The following is a 25,885-nucleotide window of genomic DNA, read 5'->3' as shown; positions in this document are numbered from 1 at the left end:
AGATCCTCAGGACAGACCTAACTGAGAACTACTATTTCAGGTCATCAGGTGTCTCAGCTGGTCTTCTCAGGCTGGTCAACTGTCTTACACTTCATTTGCATTAAGTTCAACCAATCAGAGAACAGTCTATGGTAAAATAAAATCCCTACATCCAGCCACTTTGGAGTATGAGCATTCTTTGAACAGGATCTTGTATAACATTATTTTCTACTATTCTTCGTTATCCATGGATCTCATTCTTTGAGGTTAAGAGACAAAAACCCAAGAAGACAACAGCAACAGCAGCTGTGACACTATGCTAGGAAGCACTGTGTGCTTTAGAAAATCACAACTAGCAGTCACCACTAGCTGTGGAGCAGCCAGAAGGGCTGTAACGTTAGTAGTCTCTACTCACCATGAACACAGTAGAAAAACTAGTATGAGATGAATTTCATGAACTTTATGGTTAGTCGAAGTCAGATATAAAAACATACATACTGCTGGGTGCCAGCGGCTCCCACCTGTAATCTTAGCTACTCAAGAGACTGAGAGCTGAGTATCGAGGTTCAAAACCAACCTGGGCAGAAAATTCCATGAGACTCTTATCTCCAATTAACTACCAGAAAACCAGAAATGGTGCTGTGGCTCAAGTGGTAGAGCACTAGCCTTGAGCTTAAGAGCTCAGGTACGGTACCCAGGCCCAGAGTTCAAGCCCCACGACTGACCAAGCAAAACTAAAAATAAATACTAGCTCATTTAACTCAACACAAAAAAAATCACCTCAATTCAAAATGGGCAGAAAGTCTAAATAGATACCTTTTTTCCTAAAACAAAATACAAATGACAAACAGGTATATAAGACAGGTATATGAAAATTTGTTCAAAGTCATTCATTAAAGGGGCAATGCAAATCAAAACCATAACAGATAACACATTACACATGTTAAGGTGGCAAGAATAAAAAAGACAAACTATAACAATAGTTTATATTGATGTGAAAGTATCTCTTGTACATATATTGAGCATGTAAATTAGTTCAGCCACTATGGAAAAGAATGCTGACATTTCTCAAAAAGTAGAAAGAAATGAAAGCATCATATGATCCAGCAATCTGACTACTGAGTATATATCTAGAATCAAATCAAATCAACCTCTTGAAGAGATATATGTATATGCTCATGTTCATTACAATGCTACTCACAATAGCTATGATAGAGAAACAAGTCTTTACTGAAGGATGAATAAAGAAATGGTATGTGTCTGTGCCTGTGTGTGTGTGTGTGTGTGTGTGTGTGAAACTTCTACCATTTGCAGCAACTTGGATGAAGCTAGAGGATATTATTCTAAGTGAGGTAAACAAGATTGGTTGATATCACTTGTAAATGCAATGTTCAAAAGTTTAATCAAAATCAGAAAGCAGAATGGTTACAAAGGGATGGGTATAAAAAAAGGTGATAGGGAGGGGAATGGAAAGCTATTTGTCAGAGGGTATAAACTTTCAGTTATATGATAAGTTCTGGAGGTCTAATTTACATCATGGTGACTATAGTTAATGATATTGTATTATATACTTGAAATTTTATAAAAAGTATGTCAAGCATTTTTACCACATTTATTAAAATAATTAGTATCTGTGGAGTGATAGAGATGCTAATTGACTTGGTTATGATCATTTCACAATGTATTAATATAGCAAACCATCACATTGTACACTTTAAATATACACAACTTTTATTTGTCAACTGTACTACAAAGTAAAGAGAAAATCAATTGTGTGGAATATATAAAATAAATATAACTAAAAGTATACCTTGTACTCCATAAGGTCTATTAATATGAAACACCAGAAAAAACTAACATATGGTAAAATAAATAAATACAGGTAAGTGGTAGCCTGGACCAAAAGACAGAGGTAATGGAAGGTTTATATTATGATTTGGTGATGGCTACACAGATGTATAATACTGTTAAAACTCAGTAAACAAACTCTCTTAAAGTGTACATTTTGTGGTAAATAGATTATATTTCAAATAAAGCTTAGATTAAAAACTAAACATTATGTATTAGACTTTTCTCTGTTACCATGAGAAAATACCTAAGGATAAGAAAAGGTATCCAAGTGTGGCAGAACATACGTTTAATTGCAGCTACTCAAAAGAGGTTGATAGGATCCCAGTTCTAGGCTAGCTCAGGGGAAAAAATGTTAGCAAGACTTCATCTCATTTAATCACAGCAAAATAATCCAAGCTTTATGGTTAATACAGGATCATGGTATGAAGCTAAAGCCAAGCTGAAGCAAAAACATGAGACTCTATTTGAAAAGTAACTAACCCAAAGAGAAGCTAGTTCAAGTGGTAGAGATCTGACTAGTTAGCCTGGGACACTGAGATTAGATGTTAGTACTGTAGAGAGAGAAAGAGAGTGAGCTTATTTAGCTCACGGTTTCATACGATCTAGGTCACAGTGGTACCTCTGTGGCAGGTTGCATAATGGTGGGAGATCACACAGCAAAGCATGAAGCCACACATGCCAAGAAGCATTTAGACTTGTTTTGGTGTTTGTTGTTTGGTACTGGGGATTAAACACAGATTCTTGAGCATGCTAGCCAAGCACTCTCCCACTTGGGCTATATCCTTAGGCCATTTGCTTTTATTTGTTTTTGAGATAAAGTCTCACTAATTTTGCCTGGGATAGACTCAAAACTTGCAATCTTTTTACCTCCATTTTAATTCTAGTTTCTGTTCTTAAAGCTAGGAGCAATCATTCTCATACTTTTACTCCAGCAAGATTCTCCTTATGGCTTCTAGTATAAAAGCTTGTATGTGTCATTTATTATCAAATGAAAACAGATTGTTTCTGTCTCCTTAACAGGGTAAGTTCTTTTTCCTAAAAGTAGTGAAGACACACTACAAAATTTTATCTTCATTCTATAACATTTTATCTTCTTTCCTGGTCCATTTGATCGCCTAAAACACATATAACTGACGGTCAGTGTCCATATATCCTAGGGTCAAAGTCTCAGTCTATGGCTACAAATAGAGGCTCTACCCATAACAAAGGTTAAAGTTCAGCCTGCGATCAGGGTTAGGAGTTTAATCAATAGGCAACTTTAGGACTCTATCTGTGACTTTGAGGTTTTTTTATGGGACCAAGATTAGAACTCAGGCTGTGATGATCCAGAGGGTTGAAGTTGATGACCTGCATTCAGTCTATAGCTGAGGGTGGGGGCAGGCGAGAGAAAAGCTACCTATCCCATATCAGAACCAAGCCTTACTTCTATTGTCACAGGGCTCTGATCAGCTGAGTTAAACTGCCATAGTCTGCTTTGGATGACTATGTGAGTACCTGGGGAGGCACTACTTGTGCGTCCTTCAACCTCTGCTGACAAAACTGAGAAGGTAATCTCCTTTCACCATGCTTCTCATTTGCAGAACATGGTCATTATTTCTCACCATGAGATGAAGAAGTAAGGTGGACTCGGTAGGGAGGGAACAAGAGAAAAGCAAGGAACTGGGATTACCATTTGCTGTATCTTTTCTCCCCTGTCCAGGGAGCCTCTATTTCTTCTTGTCAAGCTTTCTATTTTAACCCTCCAGGTATCTGTCTATTTCTACTATAAATAATTTGAGAACTTATTGGTCTTCTGAAATTGAATATATTTTATTGCCCCCTACACTAGACTGCCCTAATTGATTACTTAGTCTGTGTTCCTCCTTGAACTACCTTCCAATGTAAACACATTTATAGGTGCACACACATGTTGTAACAGAAGTATTAAATTTTGCCAACATTTGCAATGCTATCTGGATTTACAAGTAGAAATACTAGGCATGCAAATAAGTTAACACAGTGCTTCTTTGGGATGGTACAAGGGTATATTAGCCCTTAGACTTAGTTCATTTTGCACTGCTAATACCACAGGTTAGGTAATTTATCATGACTACAAGTTTATTGGCTGACAATTCTTGAGTCTGGGAAATCCAAGATAAAGATGCCAGCATCTAATAACAGCCTCTCCTTGCTGCCCTCTAACATAGAGAGTGGTATGACATAGTAATGCAAGGGAAGAAAGGAAAACAAGGGACAGAGGGAAGAAGGGAGAGTAGAAAGGAGGATGAAAACACAAGACAAGAAGAATACCCTCCCCAGATAACAATAGCAGTCCATTCATGAGAATGGTCTATACAACTAGCTCTTAAAGGTCCTACCTCGCAATGCTATCAAAATAGCAATTAAATTTCAGCATAACTTTTGGAGAAGGCATTTAAACCATGACACCTCTCCAAAAATGAATTCACTAGACAATATCATTATTCAAAACAATGACTGAACCAAGCAATAAATGGAAAGAGAGTACAGGAAGGATTTGATGTCCAGTTGCCCTGTAGGTTGCTCTACCTAAATTCCCAGGCCACAAACAGCTCCTGATGTCACATTTCAGAATACTAGATGTTCTTAGAAATATGAATGGTATGACTAAATTGAGAAAAAGGCTTAGTCTTGATCTTTGAGAAACCTAAATTTATATAATAGGTCAAGAGGAAAGTTTTGGCAACAAAGGATAAATAATTACGTTGAGGGTGACAGTGATATTTTTTCTACTTTTACATTTGACAGTGTTCATTTTTAATCACAGAGATTTTAGGTCAACATAGCATTTTTCAAGCCATTTTCTGCAGGTAGTGAATGACCTCCATCTTTCCCCAGTTCCATTACTTCAATCATTCTGTATTGATTGTCTAATAGAGGGAGATGACTGATGACAAGCAGAAATAAAAGCTAGTTAATTTTGGCATCTAAATGCTTAGATTTTAAGGATTCTAAAGATGACAAAGGGTCATGTTTATTGAGGAGGAAATATTTTGTATTTCCTTACAATAGAAAGTACTTCACTCAAATAGGAATACAGAGAGATTCTGAGAATAGAGATGTGACTGAGCATATAGAAGATCTCTGCAACCTGTCTCCTGGTCAAAGGCTTGAAGAATGGAGAGGAAATGAAATTTCTCTGCCTGCCCATGGTTAAGAAGGAGAAGAATGATTTCCAGGTTCTTAAATGAAGCATAATAGAGTCATTCAAAGCAAAAAAAAAAGGAGACAGATTGAATAATAGCAAAGGTACATTAAGGATAAGAGAGGGATCCCTAGTGCACACAACCCTAGGAAAGGAAGATGGGATTTCTGAATAGAATGCTAATAAGTTATTCCATCTTGACACTTTAAAAACTCAAATAAAAGTCGACTTGTTAAACCCTTAATTTGTGGACTGAGATTTGAAACTAGCACTACATTTCCAAAGTAATCTACTTTATAGGTTCCTTAAACATAGTTGAAAGTTACGTCTTTGGGGATATTATTACACAGTGTCTACCCCAAAATGTATTACACACTTGGTTAGAAAAGTGGAGAGACTAAAACAGCACCTCATAGGTGTACATATCAACTTCTAACTGCAGGTAAAAATTAGATAGAAATTAAATGAGCAAATTAATGCCTATGGATGGGAAAATTTTCTCCAGGAGAAACTGTCCATCAAAATTTACTGTATGTTTGTATGTGTATATACATATCTGTATATATGTATTTATATGTCTATTATATATTATATATACTTATGTATATATCATATATTTTATAAATGTATATCTAATATATATGAGGTAAACTATATAGAGATTCTTACACACTGCAGCTCATTTTCTTGTCTGTCAAATATTTGATTTTGCACGTTTGATAGTAACTACAGTATTATATGCACAGAATCATGCCCACACTCAAATACATGCATGAATATGTCCTATTGCTCAAAATCAAAGCCCCCAGGTGAATAAAATATTCTCTCTTTCACTTTTTAAGTTACATAGTTCTAGATTAGCTTTATAGCTAACTTGAATATCAACCATAGGTGATTTGAGTCTGACTCTGAATTCCTCTCCTAACTCTTTAGAGGAGCTGTCGTTGTCATTGTTCTGCCTCTTCACACCCATCTCTATGCTCTCCAGAATTTTCTTTAACACTTGTAGTAAAGTAGTGATTGGAGGCCCACCCTCTGTGAAGCATTCCCAATGTCTGGAGAGCTGTCCCTACTGTACATTTTCTCAGTTCTGATGCCCAGACCACTTTGTCACACTTTCTCCTCTGTCAGTTTCTCAGTCTTCTGCGGTTCCTTCACTGGTTTCATACATCTTTCTCTCATTTTTTCTAATTTAGAATGTTCACTCTAAGGAGGCAGCATAGTGTAGTACCCAGGACAAAAAGCACTAGACTTATGTGCTTACCATCAAAAAGCTTACATTGGAGTTTCTTTCTGCCATTTACTGGCTGGGTGCATTTTGACAAGTCATTTTGCAGTTCTCAGTCCTCACTGATAAATGTGGTAGCTGATTTAGACCAAGGTTCTGCAAACTGGAGCTCTTAAAGAGTACCAGTCCCACCAATATGCTTTGGTTGGTCTGCATGATGTTTAAATCTTTTAAATGATTTGATTAAAATTATATGTTCTACTTCCTAAAGCCTCCCCCACTCCTTAATGCATCTCACCCTCCTACTGTATTCAAGGACATGTGTTCTCAGATCTGCTAGATTGTGTGTCTTGTATTTAATATTCATTCAACGATTGTGGCTTTTATGGTTTTTCCTCTTCCTCTTCCAATAGTACCTCTCATTCCACATCCCCTGGCCTCAGTAATGTATCTGTCAAGCTACTTGTCTGTGCCCAACATTGCAGTTTAGATTCTAAGGGTTAACATACTGAATAAAAGATTTAAATAAGTCAGGGAAAATGATTCATTGGAAGAGCTAGAGTTTGAACTCTGTTTAAATCAAGTATGTACATCTATTTGGCCATGCTTTACAAAGAATGTGACCTACCCACATCTGATCCATAATTCTCCAGTCTCTCACATTTCCCAGACCCCCCCAGTCACTGTATGAAACAGATCATCCCAAAGCAATTTCAACTACTCCAGCCACACCCCCCCACACACACACACCAGGACCTCCTGAGACAGCAAAGAATGTAATATACCACCCAGGTTTCAATCCTCTCAAAGAAGGCCTTAAAATGTTCATAAAAGCAGTTCAGCAGGCTTCTGAACATCAAATCTCTCTTACAAAACAACATTTGATGTGTTAAATGTAAATCAATTGAAGCACATAGATTCAACAGGTACTGAAATGAGTCCAGACTTAAAAAGGGGGTGGTGGGATGGAAAACATCTTAGTCCAGAGTCTGGAGACATTTGATAGATGAAAAATAATGGAACTTAAATTGTTTTTTTATATTCCACAAGACCTCAAGAAGGAAGAGGCTTCTGAACCCCATCTATTCCCCTCCCTTTCCTACATTCTTACTCCATGTCAACCAAACTATAATACAAAATCACTAACTAACCAGTATAAGAAAAGGAGAATGATATCATCTTATTTCATTAGGGAACTTTGTGGATCAATTGACCCCATGTCATTTAGAATATATACATATATGCATGTATACATATATGTATATGTATATATACGTATTATGTATATGTATATGTATATATGTGTGTGTATATGAATATTAAGTAAGATGTAATATATGAATTACCTGGCACACAGTGGCTACTAAAAATTTTGCTTATGTCTTAACTAGATAGAGTCATAGGAGATTCTTAACCAACCCAACCTGGAGGATAATTTGTTGGATAAATGAATACTTCCATCAAAAATGTTGACTCATATTACTCTTCATTCACATGAGTTGTTTCAAAGAAACTATAGCTTATAAAATGGAGAACATGATTGGTATGCTACTTAATGCATACAGTCTATCATGGAAAGCAGTGCTGACTTCAAACCCCAGCTCCACTACTCACTCCTACATAACTTTGGACAACTTTCCTCACTTCAAATTTTGCCATCTGTAAAGTGGAGGTAATAACTACCTAACTCTGTTCTATTAGAATGTCTAAATGAATGAGAATTTGGGAAGCATTTTAAACAGTGCTTGATTAATGCTCAGTAAATATTGGCTTCTCATAGTACATGATGGTACCAGACAGCAGTGGCTCACACCTGTAATCCTAACTACTCAGGAGGCTGAGTTCTGAAGATCATGGTTTGAAGTCAGTCCAGGCAGGAAAGTCTGTGAGAGTCTCCTCTCCAATTAAGCATGAAAAATGCCAGAAATGGAGCTGTGGCTCAAGTGGTAGAGAGCTAGCCTTGAGCACAAACAACTCAGGGACACTGCCTAGCCCTAACTTCAAGCCCAGGACTAGAACAAAACAAAAAAAGAAGGGGATGGCTATGGGCATGACCCCCTAACTTGACATACTTTGAACATCACTATTCGAGTACAACTGTCCACTTAGCCCAAAAGTTTCCATTTATGTACCTGACCACCACTTTACACTGTCTGGACGACCCCAATGCTTTAAAATAATTACCAATTCTATCTATGGGCCAATGGCACATTTTCTATTATCCTAGTTACTTAGGAAGCTGAGATGAAAGGATCATGATTTGGAGCCAACCTGGGCAGACAAGTTCTCAAGACTTTTATCTCCAATTAACTAGGAAAAAGCTGAAACTAGAGGCATGGCTCAAGTGGTATTGCACCAGACTTGAGCAACATATCCAGTCAGATTGTACAAGCCCCAGGACTGGCACAAAAAAAGAGATAAAAATTATCAACTCTATTGCAAATATCAATATCTGCTCTTGCATTGACTCAATGCCTACCTCTAAGTACAATGGAAGGTAGTACTGACCCAAGAGGAAATAAAGTTTAGCAGAAAACTATTTTAGTTACACAGATCTAGAATCTTTTACAATGGTTTAGTTGTATAATTTGAGGGAACATACCTAACCTGTTCTCTCATCTGTAAAACAAGATAAAATAACCATTTTAAACATTGGGTTGTTGGTAAGAATTGAACTGGGTATCCTGAAATATTAATGTGTTAGAGCCCTATCCCAAACATGACTGAATCTGGAAACCTAGACATCCCCTATAACACAGTTATACCAGTCCTGGGCATCTACCTGAACATCATGAACCAGGATTGGTTAAGGACACCTGCACATCCATGTTCATTGCTGCACTATTCACAATAGTCAAGATGTGGAAATGGCCCAGATACCCCCCAATAGATGAGTGGATCAAAAAAATGTGGTTATCTATATACAATGAAATGTTATACTTACATCACTATTAGAAAGAATAAAATAATGTCTTTTACAGGCAAATGGATGGATCTAGAGCAAATCATGTTAAATAAGGTAAGCCAAGCTCAGAGAGACAAATAGTACATGTTCTCTCTGATATGCAGAAGTTAGATATAAAATGCACTGGGATATGACAAATTGAAGAGTATTCTAGATACACATAGTGAGACCAAAGCCTAAGTGCCTCTTCATATTTATATAAAATAATATACATACTGAAACAAACTCCAAGATATGGAAACAAATGACTCTTTTTTTAGTTTTTAGTTTTGATGAACTCCAATATATGGAAACAAGAGGTTCTTATTAAGCCCCATATGTACTTTGTCGCTTTTTTTTCATTTCTCTTACTTTTCTGCACCTTGTGCCTTGTATATAAGATTATTCAATGTGTGGAAGGGAAAGGGAATAACAGAAACAGCAAGACAAAGGAGGAACCAAAGCAATATTGTTACTCACTTGACATTATGTTGGATAGAATATTACAACTGGGGGAGGGTAAGGGAGGGGTAAGTGGGAGATAATGAGGGATGGGGTAACAGTGTTTAAAAACAAATACACTCATTGCCTTACTTATGTAACTGTACCTCACACCCCACCCCACCCTCACTCATCACCTTTTCAGTAAAACTAACACAAGATAAAATAAAATAAAATTCACCCATAAAAATAAAGTTTTTAGTTTTTGGTGATTTTGTCTTTTTTACCTTATGTATCATTCATTCACATGTTTATCTTCAGGAGGGGAGGGGGAGGGTACAGAACTCAAGGGGAAGAGGGTGAAAAGGTACAGCAGTTGAGCTCACTGGACATAAAAGTAAACTATACAGGAGGGAGGGACTGGGAGAGAATGATGGAACAGATCACACTGTATGGAAAGAAACATACTCATTACCTGACTCGTGTAATTGTAATCCCTCTGTACATCACCTCTATAATAACAATAAAGTAAATTAATTTTTTTAAAAAGAGGTAGCTAAGGTTATGTAAGATCATAATGATAGGGCCCAATCTTACAGAACTGTGACCTTATAAGAGGAAGTTATCTCCTTCCCCCTCCCCCTCCCACTCCCCACACAGCCTAGGTAAGGCCCTGTGGGAAGAGTGCTATAAGGTGGCCATCTGGGTCCTCACCAGAAACAAAATTGTCTAGAGCACTGATCTTGGATTTCTTTACTACCTCCAGACCCATGAGAAAATAAACTTCTGTTGTTTAAGCCGCCGAGTCTGTGGTGTTTTGTTATGGCAGCCTTTGTTAACTAATATAGTTGCTGTAAGGATTAAACTAGGCAATATGTAGAAAGTGCCTGGCACAAAGCCAGCACTGAAAAATGTAATTATTTTTATTCTTAGCTCTTAGTTATATCTTGAAGAGCTATGGTAAGCAAATCAAATCTTTTTTCCCCACATGAAGTTGGTCAGATAATTAAAGACAGATGGCAAGGAGAACCCACAGACATATCCAGTATTTGCCTCTTAATTTAGAATCATTGCAAATGCCTTCTTCCTAACTACATTATAAGATCCCAGAGAGCAGAGGCCATGGTTTAGTCCTTGCTGTAGTTTTGTTGCCTAGAATACCATCAAATGGTTGAATAAATGAACACAGAGCCATAACCTATTAGTGAGCATTTGGAAGCCTTCTCACCACAAAACCTTGTGTCTTGTACGCCAAATCCTAAGGATGATCTGGACTTCTACTGAGCTCTTCAACTGACAGCTTCAGGCTTGCTGCCTCCCCCACCCCAGCCACAGAAGACATTGTGACACCAAGCAGGGAACAGCCAAACATAATTCTCAGTGGCTTTTATTAACTAACTTTATTAGTTTCCTACACATATTGGCTCCAAATTTTCCTACTCAGAACATTTCCTCTGTCAAAGAGAGACAAATGCAAAGGATTGTGTTAGTTCAATGCTAACTTTCCAAGTCAGGCTTTTTCAGATTTATCATCTTAATCCATTACTTTGAGTGAAATGAGTGCAGCTGTTTTTCACAGAACTGTCTCAGAACTGATGGGCAGCATATTAGCAATAATTGTACTAAATGAGTATCTAAATCTTTTGGAAGAACAGAAGTCAACTGGGACACTTCTTACTATTTGTGCATGTGTACAGTTAAATTACTGTTCTTTGTGTGACATAAAATTAGGTTTGGAATTGTAGGTAATGAAGTTGTAACCAACAGGGCTTGGTTATATAGTGTAAATCTCTTTTTTAAAAAAATATAGCTTATTGCTGTAAGGCAGACATTTAACATTTCAGAAAATTCCAAAATATGAAGCAAAGAGAAGAATGGAGGAAAAAAGAGAAAAAGGAAAAAGAAGATGAGAGAGGTAGAGAAAGGGAAGGGGGTTGAGTGAGAGACAGAGACAGAGAGACAGGAAAAGGAGGGAGATAGGAGGAGAGAGAAAGTAAGGGTCGTGGGAAGGAAAAGGGTGATAGAGGGAGGAAGGCATAGAGATCAACAGCATGACAACAGTTTGACAAGAAAGCTTTCTTGCTAGAAGAAATAGAATGTATGTCCTAGACACATGAATATTTTCTCTAACAGTAAAGAGCATATTTTCTCAGAGCCAAATTCTTCTGCCCAGTTCATCATGTGATCTATGACAAATGTGTAAGGAGAGTAATAACAAATAACAACAGTAACAGCTAGCATTCATCAAATGTTTACTATAGGCCAAGCACTTTATAAAAGCTAGCACATTTAATTCTCACAATATCCTTTTGAGCTATGTTCTGCCATCTGCAATTTATGGACAGGGAAACTGAGGCTCAGTTTGCCAAGGGTCCACAGTCAACCAGCATAGGAGCAGGGCTCTGATTTAAATCCATATGTGACAGACTAAAGAGAAGCAGTGCATTATATTTTTATTGCCTGTCACCTTATCTACTGATCAGGCTGAGGCTAATAGTTCTTGTCTGTCTCCCTCCAGTCCTGACAATGATTTCATAAGCTCTGATCATTCTGTTCTTTGTCTTTTAAAAGATCCAGTTTCTTCAGTCTGGAATGTGTCTTTATAAGGCTGGATCTATACATGTGACTGATTTCATTAAGTGTGTGGAGTTGGAAGAGAGTAAGAGATGGGAGTAGGGTAAGCAAAGAAGATGGATGATGAAACAAAGATGTTCAGAGAATGGCTTAAAAACATATCTTTGTGCCTAGGTGCTACATCACACGTCTCTTTCTGTTAGATAACCCTCTTTTGTACATATGCCAAAAGACCCCACAGCCTGCAATAAGGAAAGCTGGACTGAAATGGCCTGGGAGCACCTGCTGCCTACTCTGCTGGCCAGATTGGAGATTGGGATTCTGGGTGCAATCTGGAGCCCTCCCAGGGAAGATTCCTTCCTTTGTGATACAGTTTGTTCCACTGAAGGACGCTGGCTCCCCCTGCAGGCGCATCCTAGGCATAACCTCTGTTTTCCTTTCTGCCTCCATCTGTTCTTCCCATCTGGGATGAAAGATCCACCCCAGGCAATCACCCTCACCCTCCCAGTCATGGCCCCCTTCAGGGGGAGAAGAAAGAATCATTGAGGCAAGGGCCTGGCCAATTACTCTGAGCCTAAGCAGCAACCCTGTTGGAGGGAGGTTTGATGAACTATTCATCACACTCCTAAATAATTCATTTCCCTTTGAGAGTGAGCAGCCCACAGGAGCTGTGAGGTTTTCTTAAGTTGACACCTTATGAAAGATGAAAAATAAAACAAAAGCCCCCTTTTAAAGAAACTACGGTTGCTTTATATGCCTTTTCCTGAATCTGTCTTCCCATACCACAGGGCTCTTCTGCTCTGCAACATTCAGGCTGATTGGTTGCCCATTGTTTTCTTTGTGCCCCCCCCTCCATAACTCTGCATTGTAGCATTATTCTTATCTCGTTTGGCTCCATGGGGTTCAATGTATTACAACCAAATTCCCATTAGAGTGTAGAAGCAAGAGATATGCAGAAGCCTATTTATATGTGGGGGTGGAATGATGGGGTGTCAAATAAGAGGCACCCAGAGCACTCCAGAGAGTTCAAGATCTCCTGGCTTTGTTCCAACTTTGGCTTCCTAGGCAGGGCTCCACTGCATTTGCCACTCTGCACATATCTTCTCTCCCCGTTCCCCTGATATTTTTTAAGAAAACATCCTCAGACCTCCCCTGTGGACCAGTGAAGGCTAAACATATTTTGCTGCATGAAATTCTTCTCCTCTATTCCCAGCCACCCACATACCCATTTTATATATAGGAAGCAGGCAGGCCACACAGGACTGTAAGGGTGAAGATCTCAGGCTGAGACTAATTATCGTGTCTGGTATGGACCCTGTTTCCTCCTGCTGACCTTACAGCTTTGGATCTCTGGCTAAACCCTGTCAACAATGGCAGTCCTCCCTCTCTACCACATGGTAGAGGCAATGGAGCAATGCATTGTTGTGCAGGACCACCATCTTTCTTCTTCCTCCTGCCTACATATCTTTCAGAAAGAACAGCCAGGTACCAGTTGTTTACTCCTATAATCCTAGATATATAGGACTTTGAATTCTGAGGATTACAGTTCAAAGCCAACCCCCATAAGAAGGTCCATGTGACTCTTATCTCCAATTAACCACCAAAAAGCCAGACTAGAGCTGTGGTTCAAGTAGCAGAGCATCAGTCTTGAGCAAAAAAAAAAAAAAAAAAGCTCAGGAATAGTGCCCAAGTTCAAACAGAGGACTGGCGCAAAACACAGGAATTTTTATAATTCAACCAGAGTTAATAAAACAGTTTAGAGAAAACCAAAGAACACATGTCCCCAAATAGTTGGGCCCTTAAATTTCTTCTACTGTGACAAAGCATCTCATGAAAAAACAAATACAATTAGAAACTACACTTACTTAACAAGCAGAAAGTCTCTTTGATCAAGTAACCAAGCAAGGAGCCTAAATTATACAAATATAAGAAGGAAATGCCAATTTCTAAAATGTCTTTTTTTAGAGCCATTTACTTGCATTATTTAACTTCAAAAATGTTTCAACATACTTAAATTTGCAAACAATGCTTCTGTTTTTTTATTTTTATTTTTTGGTCAGTTGTGGGGCTTGAACTCTGGGCCTGAGCACTGTCCCTGAGCTCTTCAGCTTGAGGTGAGTTCTCTACCACTTAAGCCACTGTGCCACTTCCAATGCCTCTGTTTTTTTAAGACTAGTAGCAATTAGCAAAGTTAATAGAAAATAAATTTCTTAAATTATATTAAGTGAAGTAAGCCAGGCCCAAAGAAACATAGGTCCTATGGTTTCCCTTTTTTACAAATAACTAGTATATGTCTGAGTCAAGTAGAAAAGGTCAGAAAAGTTGATGTTAGGGAAATGAACCCTAAGATATGTATTCAAATGTTTTTTTTCAAATGTTTTTTTTCTTTCATGTGATTGTTTCTAACACATTTATAAGATTATTTTTTGTTGCTTTGTATGTCCCTCCCCCATGGTATAACCCCTGCTTTCACTGTATTTGATGTTGGTATACTTTGTGGAGAGGAAGGGAAAAAACAAAACGTTTAAATAGGGATACAGGTGGACCCATTGCAACAATGAGATGTACAAGCCATTATGTCGAAAATGAACTTTACAACTTTGGTGGGGAGGAGGATTGGGTGGGGGGGCGGGAGGGGAGAGATGGGAAGGGATGGGAAGGGGAAACAAAGGAGGAGGCTACAATGCTTGACAAGAAATGTACTCATTATCTTGCCCATGTAATTGTAACCCCTCTGTACAATATTTTCACAATAAAAAAAAGAAAATTTTCTTAAAACTAAATATCTAGAAGCATTTAAGACAGCAAGGTAAGAGCTGGGCTTTGTATCTCACACATGTAATCTTAGATACTCTTGAGGCAGAGATCAGGAGGTTCATAGTCCAAGGCCAGCCTGAGCAAAAAGTTAGCATGCTTATAATACCAGGAAGGAGGCGAAACTAGAAAGATTGCTATCCAAGGCCAGACTAAGCAAATATGCAAAACCCGATCTACAAAATAACTGAAGTAAAAAGGGTTGGAATATGGCTCATATGGTGGAACCTTTACCCAGCAAGTACAAAGCGCTGAGTTCAACACAAACTACTGCCAAGAAAAATGAATACTTATATACTAAAGTACCCCAGGGGTAGACTGCGGCTTGGGGGTATACTATGAGCAGATGCAGAAAGTTCCTTCCATTGGAAGTATATCATCACTTCAATGCTACAATTATGCTTCAGCTTAATTAATAAAATATAGTGTTTATGATGGTTAATTTTTTTTAATTGACTGAGTCACAGTGTACCCAGAAACATTATTCTGTATTTTTAATGAGGGTGATTCTGGGTGAGATTTACATATGAATTGATAGTCACACAAGGGAAGCAGACTGCCCTCACCAAAGTGGGTAGCCCCATCCAGTCAGTTGAATACCTGGAGAGAACTCAGTCTAGTGAGTAAGGTGGATTCCATCCAACTGGGAAATCTTTTTTTCTGTCTTTGGGATAAATGAAAACATAGGAATCAATGAAAAATTGTTTTTTTATGAGTCTTGAGTGTTCAGAGGAAAACTTACACAATTAGTTGTCCTGATCTCTGCCTTGTAATCTACAGATCTTCATACAAGTCTTGAGGTATCTTAGCCTTGATAATCATAGTAGCCATTATGAAATAATTACATGTTTCTCTTTCTCCAGAAAATGCTAACAGATATAATTTCCATGTTTTAGAACAGTGGCTTACAAATTTCATGATCCTACCAATCATTGATTATGTATTTGTTCACCTAATAATTGGACATTTTATTTGTAAAATATAAATATATGTATGAAGTGGGAGAAGTGATTGGGAGGAGATTATACTAATGTATAAAAAGTAGAATAGGTAGATTAAACAATAAATTCAAATCTTGATTTTACTAGTTAGCAGCTGTGTGAACTCAGGCAACTTACTCAACCTCTCTGTACCTCAGTTGCTTCATCTGTAATATGGAGATATTAAGAGTATTATTAGACTATTGTTAGCATAAGGAATTTTATGATAACTAAATGGCAACATATGTTAAGAGCTTAGAATGGTAGCTGGCACAAGTAAACAGTCAGATATGTGTCACCATGTCATTCTTCTGCATCACAGAGATTGCAGAGCTAGAAAACAATAACAGAGAAGATACAATAACATAAAGGAAAATTTTAACATTATATTTCCATGTGTCTTGAAAGACCAATGATCTAGGTAAAGTATAAGCAAACTACAACACATTAGCCAAATCAAGCCCACTGACTATGAGTCAAAAATGAGACTTACATTTTTAAATGGTTGGGAAAAAAATCACAAGAAAAATATTTTTGACATGTGATAATTACATGAAATTCAAATCTCAGATCTATAAATAAAATGTTTTTGAAATAGCCATTTATATCTGTGGCTGTTTTTCTGCTGCAGAGCAAAGCTAAGATAGACTATATGGCCCAGCAAGCCTAAAATATTTACTCTCTAGCCTTTTATGGGAAAAAGTTTGCCAATACCTGCTCTAGATCACTGATTCTCAGAATCAAAATTGCCATTTAAATCATGTGGTAGAAAAGGAGATTTCCAGCTCAAATCTTGAGTATATTTTTCTAAATACTCTTCTTTTTAATTGTCAAGGTGATATTTAGAGGGGATACAGTTACATAAGTAAGGGAATAAGTACATTTCTCATCAAACTTGTTACTGCTTCCCTCATTTTTCTCCCACTTCTAAATACTCTTAAGAACTCTAGCTCCACCATAGTCAGGCTTAAAATCACCCTACATTGTATTAACACCTAAAATTTTATCTTTGATACATTATTCTCAATGAAGTTCTGGATTCAGATATTTCAGAGCCTATTTTACATTTTCATATAAATGACTAATACCAGGAAGGAAGTTTACACATGTAAGATTATATTTAAAAAACATATTAACTTCATATGTTCTTCCAAACTGCTCACCACCTATTTTCCCCCATGTAACTCAATAACATTACTAGTTATTTAGCTTCCAAATCTTGGAATCCCTAATCTTCCATCAATCAGACTTACTATAAAGAAATTAACTCTGCCTACAAATATATGGAATCCAATCAATTCCAGCTCCCCAGTAAAACACGTGAGCATGACTGACTTGACAATTGCTTTCAAATTGTTCTGCCTGCTTTTACATGTTAAAAATTAATATTTAGAAAGACAAACTCATTGGATACTAGTGGCTTACACCTGTAAACTTAGCTACTCAGGAGGCTGCTGTCTGAGATTGGAAACTCTATGAGATTCTTATTTCCAATTAAGCACCAAATACCCAAAATGGAGCTGTGGCTCAAGGGGTAGAGCACTAGTCTTGAGCAAAAAAAGCTAACAACACCCAGGCTCTGAGTTTAAGCTCCAGGATGAGCACACATACACACACACACACACACACACACACACACACACACACACACACAGAAACACACACACACACACACACACACACACACCACAAAAGGTGAAGTCATGGCTCCTGTTGTTTTTTTTTTAAATAAGATAAATGTATGTCAAAGATTTTACTCTGTTCACCAATTGATGTAAGCATCAGTAATATTTGAATTCTGATCTAAAGATCATATGAGAGGCTAAATATCTGTAGGTAACATTAGAAGATTGTTGTTGGGCTAAACACAAAACCCACAGTCAATATCTATGAAGTCCATAACTGTAACCATTGAAGCTATTCACCTGTCTCCTTGCCAACAATCTACTAGTCAAACTCTGTCTCCACAGAATTGTACAACAGCTCAAGCAACAGAATCTCAAGGAAGAACTGTGCAGAAAGGCCTCATAATTTATTTCTCCTGGTTCTGAATTTAATTTATCTGATATACAATATGCTTTCTGATACATGCAATACTTCCCAGCTTAAATGAAAATCCTATACAGTGATTCAAATGATCATTTTAAACCATAAGCAAGGTTACAATATTAAAATACAAACTTCTCTTCTATGGAGTCTTATGACCCTGCTTATGTTTAAAATGCCCATTCACAGGATGGTAGGGTTCCTTACACCCCCAGCTCTATAATAAGTCCCTTTATGACTAGACCCTCTTTAGACTATCCTAATCTGAGTACATCATTTTTCCCATTGGAACATTCTGACTACCACACTCAGTAAGAGGTTTCATATAGGAACGACATGGCCATCATATCATAGAGTATCCTGCTTAATAACTTGGGTTTCAGAGTCAAATTAGTGTGTTTGAATTTACAAATCTACCATTTGCTAATCTGCACAAATCTGGGCAATGGTTTGCATCTCTGAGCCTTGATTTTCTCATCTGTGAAAGGGGTGTATTAATAGTTTTTTGACTCATGGAGTTGTGAGAATTAAGCAAAGTGACACATGTTGGGTGTCTCAAACAGTGCCCAGCAAGATGTAAGTACTCAACAAATATCTGTTCTCATTATTTTCAAAACTCATAGCATTCGCAGAGGACGAAATACAATTAGAAAATTCATTAATTAGGGTCCTGTTTACAATTTTATTGTTAAGTCTAATTGCTTGTTTGAAATAGTCTCCTGACTTCATTAAAGTAATTATTGCCTGTCAGTAAATGATGGGTTTAAATTTCTGCACATATGCTAGAATTTCACGCATCTTGCACTACACAGCAGGAACCCAGTCTTAGTCAACACTTTCCTGCTTTGACATCTGCACCCAATGCATAGGGTCTTACTTAAGCAAAGATATAATTATCCTTTAACATTAAAATATAAATAGGCAGGATTGTGGATCTCACAATTGTTAACTCCGTATGACCATTCTTCTTACATTATCTGCCTTGGACTGTCAGCATCAGAGTAAATGGGTAATCATGGTACAAAATATAGAAACTAGAACCCCAAGAAATCAAGGCACAGCAAAGGTTAAAGGGTAAGGTCCAGGCAGAGAGAAGTGCTTCCCAGCCCTTTGAAATTACTAAGTAATCAAAGTCCAAGAGCAAGTTTGGAGTTGGGAGTCAAGGGTTTCAGTAGCAAAAGCCATAAGTCATCATACACACAAATCAGGAAATATATCCAATGTTTAAAAGATATCTATTCAAGCCAGGCGCCAGTGGCTCACTCCTGTAATCCTAGCTACTCAGGAGGCTGAGATCTGAGGATCTCAGTTCAAAGCCAGCCTGGGCAGGAAAGTCCGTGAGATTCTTATCTCCAATAAACCACTAGAAACCCGGAAGTGGCACTGTGGCTCAAGTGGTAGAGCACTCACCTTGAGCTGAAGAGCTGCGGGACAGCACCCAAGCCCAGAGTTCAAGCCCCACGACCCCCTCCCAAAAGAAAAGAAATATATATTCAATGCCTACTAAGTGCAAGACTTTATATCCAGCAGTGATATTGGTAGGTAGGTACACTGGCCATAGAAATTGAAGACAATACAGAGATGTAAAGTGCAAAATCTAGACAAACAGCTTGAGTCAAGACCTTTGATCCAAAGCAGAAATTGAAGCAGAAGGCATGGAGTCCTAATAGCAAAAGCCTTGGTAAATGAAGCCAAACTACCTCCCTCTTGCTGCCCTTTCAAATCAAGAAGCTCTTCTATGATCTTTTGAAGGTAATCTTCACACCTCAAACGTGACCATCCTCAAGCTTACAAATGAGAGAATCCTGACAATTTCAAGTGATTGAATGGAAGAACGAAGTTAAGATGAGAAAGATAAATTCTGACATACATACATAAAATGTACAAATATAAGAAGCTTGTGCTATAAGCCTTCAGTCCTGCCACAAGCCCAAAGGTTTCATTGCCTGTCTATTTTCCTTGCCCATATTACATTATTCATAGACAGAAATACTCCAAGTCTGATAAAAATCAGATGACTTCCTCACCACCAATAAAATAAGAGAAATATATGCACTGGGTTTATGGAGTTGCAAAGGGAAATTCTGAATACCATGTCTATAAAACTTAGTGGTAAGTTTTCATTCCAGACAGAGAAAAAACAGATACAGGCTGTGAATGACAGAAAACAACAACAAAAACAAAACAGAAAATCAAATGAACACAAAAGAAAGCAAGCTTTGGGTTGTATGTAATCACTCAGCCCAATACTGTAAGACCTTGGTTGGTAGAGGGAGGGAAAGTGGGAAAAGATGAAAGAAAAAAAAAAGTTGGCCGGACCCATAATATTAAAAAGTGGCCTTTTTGAAACTCCAATACACAAAATTGTAAAATTTCCAAACCAAAAGTTCAGTTCAATTAACCAAATGGCAAATGAATTTTACTTTTTTTCAAAGATAAGGCCTTCTTCAAGTAGTTCATTATTCGCATATAAAACTATGACAAAAATAAATGGGTATAGCTGGACACCGGTTGCTCACATCTGTAATCCTAGCTACTTAGGAGGCTGAGATCTGAGAAACAGAGTGTGAAGCTAGCTTGGGTAGGAAAGTGTGAGACACTTATCTTGAATGAATCACCAAAACTCCAGAAGGGGAGGTGCTTAAGTGATAGAGCACCAGCCTTGAGTGAAAAAGCAAAAGAAGAGTACCTACGCCCTGAGTTCAAGCTCCAGGACTGGCAAAAATCAGATTGTCTACTTAGATTTTGTCTGAGGATGGGTTATTTTACATTATGTGCCATTCACAAAAGAAAGCTGTCTCTTTCTTTTCCTTTTAATATGTAGTTCTATCACACATACTTGAATAGCCAAAGATGGGAAAATGACTAAGATTAATGCAAGCCACCTGTTTGGAAGATGGTCTCAAGAAGGACAGGTGAGAATATAGGGAAGTGTGGCAGGGAGGAATGCCAATAGAGGTGAATTGCTAACCATAATCATTGTGGATAAATAAGGCTCAAACTCACTAGAGAATTCTGTGAGACAATATAGAGAGCTGGGGGCTTTATCCACCAAATCCCCTATGTACTTCATTGAGGATTACTTAGCTTAATTACCAGGAGAGGAGAGATATTATCTCCTTACCACAGATTCTATGGACTAGAGAGTCCCAAGATACCACAAAAGACCCAAGATCAGAGTGCTGGCAAAGTACTGAGTGAGTATGCACAGAAATGGAGTACCCAGGAAATATGGATGGGGCACTAACAGTGTCTGCTGAAACACAACCTCTTCCAGAAATCTGTAGGACAAAAGGATGAGTTCAATGGTATTTCAAGGAATCTCCTATCTTTAACATTCTTTGGCTATATAAAGAAAACATGCAAAATTGGTCTTACTACTATAATACACAAGCATACACACTAACAGAGACAGATAATAGAAGGTGGAACTGGTGACAGTTTCATAAAAGTGAGGATCATAACCCTTTGATGTAATACTACAAACCCTCATTCACCTTGTGCCCACTACTGTGTCTAACACACAAGGTTTTTGGTTCAATGAGTATTTGTTGAGCACATGAATAACTAGGGAATTATAGTGAAAATAGTATCCAATACACATCAGAAAGAATGACACCGCCCCATTTGTTAGGAAATGGAAACACTTGAAAAAAAATATATTAAGTGAAGTAAGCCAGCCCCAAAGAAACATAGGTCCCATGGTTTCTCTTATTTGCAGTAACTAGTATATGTCTAGGACAAGCAGAAAAGGTCAAAAGCTATGTACATATGACCATATAACCTGATGCTAAGCGAAATGAACCCTAAGATAGGGACACAAGAGGTTTTATCTTTCTTGTTATTGTTTTTAATGTACTTATAATGTACTGTGATTTTTTTTTGTTTCTTTGTATGTTCTTCCCTCGGGGCACAACCCCTGTTTTCACTCTATTCCGGTACCCTTCATCTTGTATATACATTTCTAATCTGGGGAGTGGAAGGGAACAAGACGCTGAAATAAGAATACAGTCGACCCATTGTAGCAATGAGATGTACAAGGCACTCTGTTGAAAACGAACTTTATAACTTTGGGGTGGGGGGAGGGAGGAGTCAGGGAGGTAGGGAGGGAAGGGATGGTAGGGGAAAAATAAAGGAGGGGTAACAATGCTCAATAGGAAATGTACTCATCACCTTACTCATGTAACTGTAACCCCTCTGTACAGTATCTTTACAATAAAAATATATATTAAAATTTTTAAAGAATTTAAAAAAGAGTATGCAATTCAGTTCATGTTTATACTTCTCTGGCTGACTAGTCATCTGCCATCTTTTGTTTATTTGATCAGAAGTCTCTTCTCTAGCAGAGGTCATTTACGATTTTACACAATTATCTGTGAAGGAAAGAATTTCAAAGATAACAATGGATTTCATTTTATACTAGTATGAAAGACAGGTTCTTAATTAATGTGCTAATAGTTCTTTCCTATGTATGGTCATTAACTCAAGTCAAATTTTTAAGCATAACACAATGTGTGTGAGAGTGTGTGTGTATATAATATGCCACATACTGATATATCTGCATGCATATAAATAAATGAGAAAACACGCAGATGGGTTGATTTTATCTTTATCAATTTTCTTTTATGGTATACTCCCAAGTTTTGACAATTGGTTTAGCACAATTTAGTTGCAAAGGCTTAAAAATACTCTTCAATGTGAAGAAATAACATAATGCATTTCCTCAAGTTGCAGGAAGAAAGTTCACATGAAAATTGGGGCATTTTGCATAGCAACTTGTGTATTTACATATCAACAATCCATTTAATGAACAACACTAAAAATAGCAGATTAAGTAAGTCTCAAAGCTGCAAATGCTACATATCCTGCTAAATTCAAAACAATAACAGTGGAGCAAGCCTGACTTGTATTCTAATGTTGGGAAAATCCAGTGTTTCTTTAAAACCAAACTGCTGGCTTGCCTTTTTCAAACTAAAAAGGACTTTATGCTGATCACATAGGATGCAGTCCTTATCTCTAAATCTCAGCTATCACACTGAACTCACTTCCCTTCTGAAGTACTGTCCTGGTCCTGACAGTGAGTCAATTAGTCCTTGGTTACCAAGTGCCCACTGTGAGCTGAATGCTGGACTAAACATTACTGTGAAAAGACAAAAGAAACAAGGTCCAGCTCCTGCCTTTGAAGAGTTACAATGTGAATGCTTAAAATAATAACCTTTACAGATTCTTACCAGGAACATTAAGTAGGCCAACTTTTCAAATAAAAGGAGCAGCAAAGCATCACGGATAGATTGCTGACATTAGAATGGACTGGCTTAAGTATCTTGGGTAGGGCTCTAGGATGCTAATGACTAAATAGGGTTCTTATGGGGGAAAATAAAGGAGAAGGAGATTTCAGGCTGAGCCATCTTTTCTTCCCCCATGTTGGAGTTTGGTCCCACTTTCCACTCTAGGCTCCAGCACTGACAGGCTCTCCAGTCCTCACTCCCAAATAGAATTGCTGCAGAAGAGCTGAAGTTATGGCTGGAACCAACCTGAGTAATTTTGTTGTTGGTTTCTTTGGATTTCCTGTCTTTTTGCAACCTCCGATGCAAATGCATGAAGTGGGTTCTTCTCATCACCTCCAGTCAAGCTGCTGCCATTTACACTTCTCAGCTCTCTCTTACATACCAGCTATCATGTTTCCCCCAAACCATTGACATCCATTGGGACTGAGACAAAGGTCAGGGGAGAAGCAAGGTTTCTATAAGCAAAGAGGAAGGTTAAGAATTTTGTAGCCAATGACCTTGTTTGTGATCATTTGGGTAAATGCCCCAAAGTGGGATTGCTGGGTCATAGGGGAGCTCTATGTAGAGTCTTTTGAGGAACCTCCATACTGCTTTCCAGAGTGGTTGAACAAGTTTACACTCTCACCAACAATGCAGTAGGGTTCCCTTTTAGTCACATCCCCTCCAACTTCTGTTGTTACTAGATTTTTTTTCTTTTTTTTTTTTTTTTGGTCGGTTGTGGGGCTTGAACTCTGGGCCTGTGCGCTGTCCCTCAGCTGTTCAGCTCAAGGCTAGCACTCTACCACTTGAGCTACAGTTCCACTTCTGGTTTTCTGGTGGTTTATTGGAGATAAGAGTTTCACAGACTTTCCTGCCAGGGCTGGCTTTGAACTGCAATCCTCAGATCTCAGCCTCCTGAGTGCTAGGATTACAGGCCTGAGCCACTGGCACCCGGCTTGTTCTTACTAGATTTCTTCGTTATAGCCATTCTAACTGGAGTGAGGTGGAATCTCAATGTTGTTTTGATTTGCCTTTTATGGCTAGAGAACTTGAGCATTTCCTCATGTGACTATTGGCGATTCTTATTTCCTCTTCAGAAAAATCTCTCTTTAAGTCTTTAGCCCACTTATTAATCAGGCGGTTGGACTAACTGCAAATGCTGAAACATATTGCTTTCCAAACTCTATACTACATCAGTATCATCTGAAAAGCAGGTGATAGTGCTGATTTAATGCCACCACTCTGATGTAGTAGATTTGAAGTGCAGTTCAGGAATCCTTACATTAACCAGCATTTGGGGTGATTTGGATGCAGGTGATCAAAGGAACACATTTTGAGAACCACTACTATTTGAATCTACTGCTTCAGTGGCACAATGCTTCTTTACACATATGTGACATTATACCTCCACACTGTCATTTAAATAAGAGAAGAGAGATTTTTTCCCTGCTAAAGGCAAGGGGGGATAAAAGCCCTATAAAATACTCCTTAAATGAAGAGTGGAAACTGATGAGAGAGAGGTCTGAGGATGGAGTTCCAGAGACTAGATTGGTTCATTCAACACTTTGAATTATTTCCCTAATATCTAAAGGCAGGCCCTGTGATTGGTTTCCCACAAATAACCTGTTATTTTGTCCCCGATACAGCAGCTTTTAAAGTTGCTTTTCCTATCTACCATGTTACTACCAAATATTCCTTTAAAATATGTAATAAGTTTTCTTCTTTGTTAAAGAATTTTATAATAATACTCAAGTTCCTGTGTACAAGGTTTGAAATTTTTTTTCATTTTAGGGGAACAACCCTGGGGTTTAAACTTACAGCCTTGTACTTGCTAAGTAGACTACCAGTTGAGTCAAGCCTCTAACCCTTGGGATTTAGTTTTTTTTTAGCTACAGTCTTATATTTTTGCCTGGGGCTAGCCACAGATTGCAATCTTCATACCCATGCTTCTCATCGCTATGGTAAAGTTGTGAACCACCACACTCAGTTTATTGGTTGAGTTAGTTTGTTGTGAACTCTGCCTGGTGTGACTGCAAACCTCAATTCTTCCAATCTCTGCCTTTCAAACAGCTGGGATTACAGATGTGTACCATCACACCAGACTATAGGAGGTTGTGTTTTATATGTAAATTCTTGGGTCTGATCCTACCAACCCCTTACGCACAATTTTAATCTACTAGTGACTTGAAAATCAAATTTAGGATGATAGAATACGACAGTGATTCTGACACAAACTTTGGGGAAACTAATACTCATAAATCCATTTAAGATCTATTCCAATGAACCATTTGTATTATTCACTGGGGACTACAAAATACAATGCACAATATAAGACTTTACACCTCTATTATAGATGCATGAGGGAGACAATGCAGTGGGGGAAGAGGCCGTGACTAGTCCTCCTGAGTAAGGAAGCTCACAGACTTGGATATTCCTAGTCAGGGTCACAGCATGATAAAAAAAAAAAAAAACATTGAAATCTATTTGAGGAACACAGAAGAACAGGACTAGGAAGAAGATGGGATTCCAGATTGAGAAAAATGAAACAGAAGTTAAGGAGCTATAGAAGTAAGATCAGTGGGTCTCCAAATAACCTTA

Source organism: Dipodomys merriami, unplaced genomic scaffold (genome assembly GCF_024711535.1).
Source record: "Dipodomys merriami isolate MVZ:Mamm:240054 unplaced genomic scaffold, mDipMer1.0.p SCAF_3, whole genome shotgun sequence".
Classification (NCBI taxonomy): domain Eukaryota; kingdom Metazoa; phylum Chordata; class Mammalia; order Rodentia; family Heteromyidae; genus Dipodomys; species Dipodomys merriami.
This window is presented reverse-complemented; position numbering follows the sequence as displayed.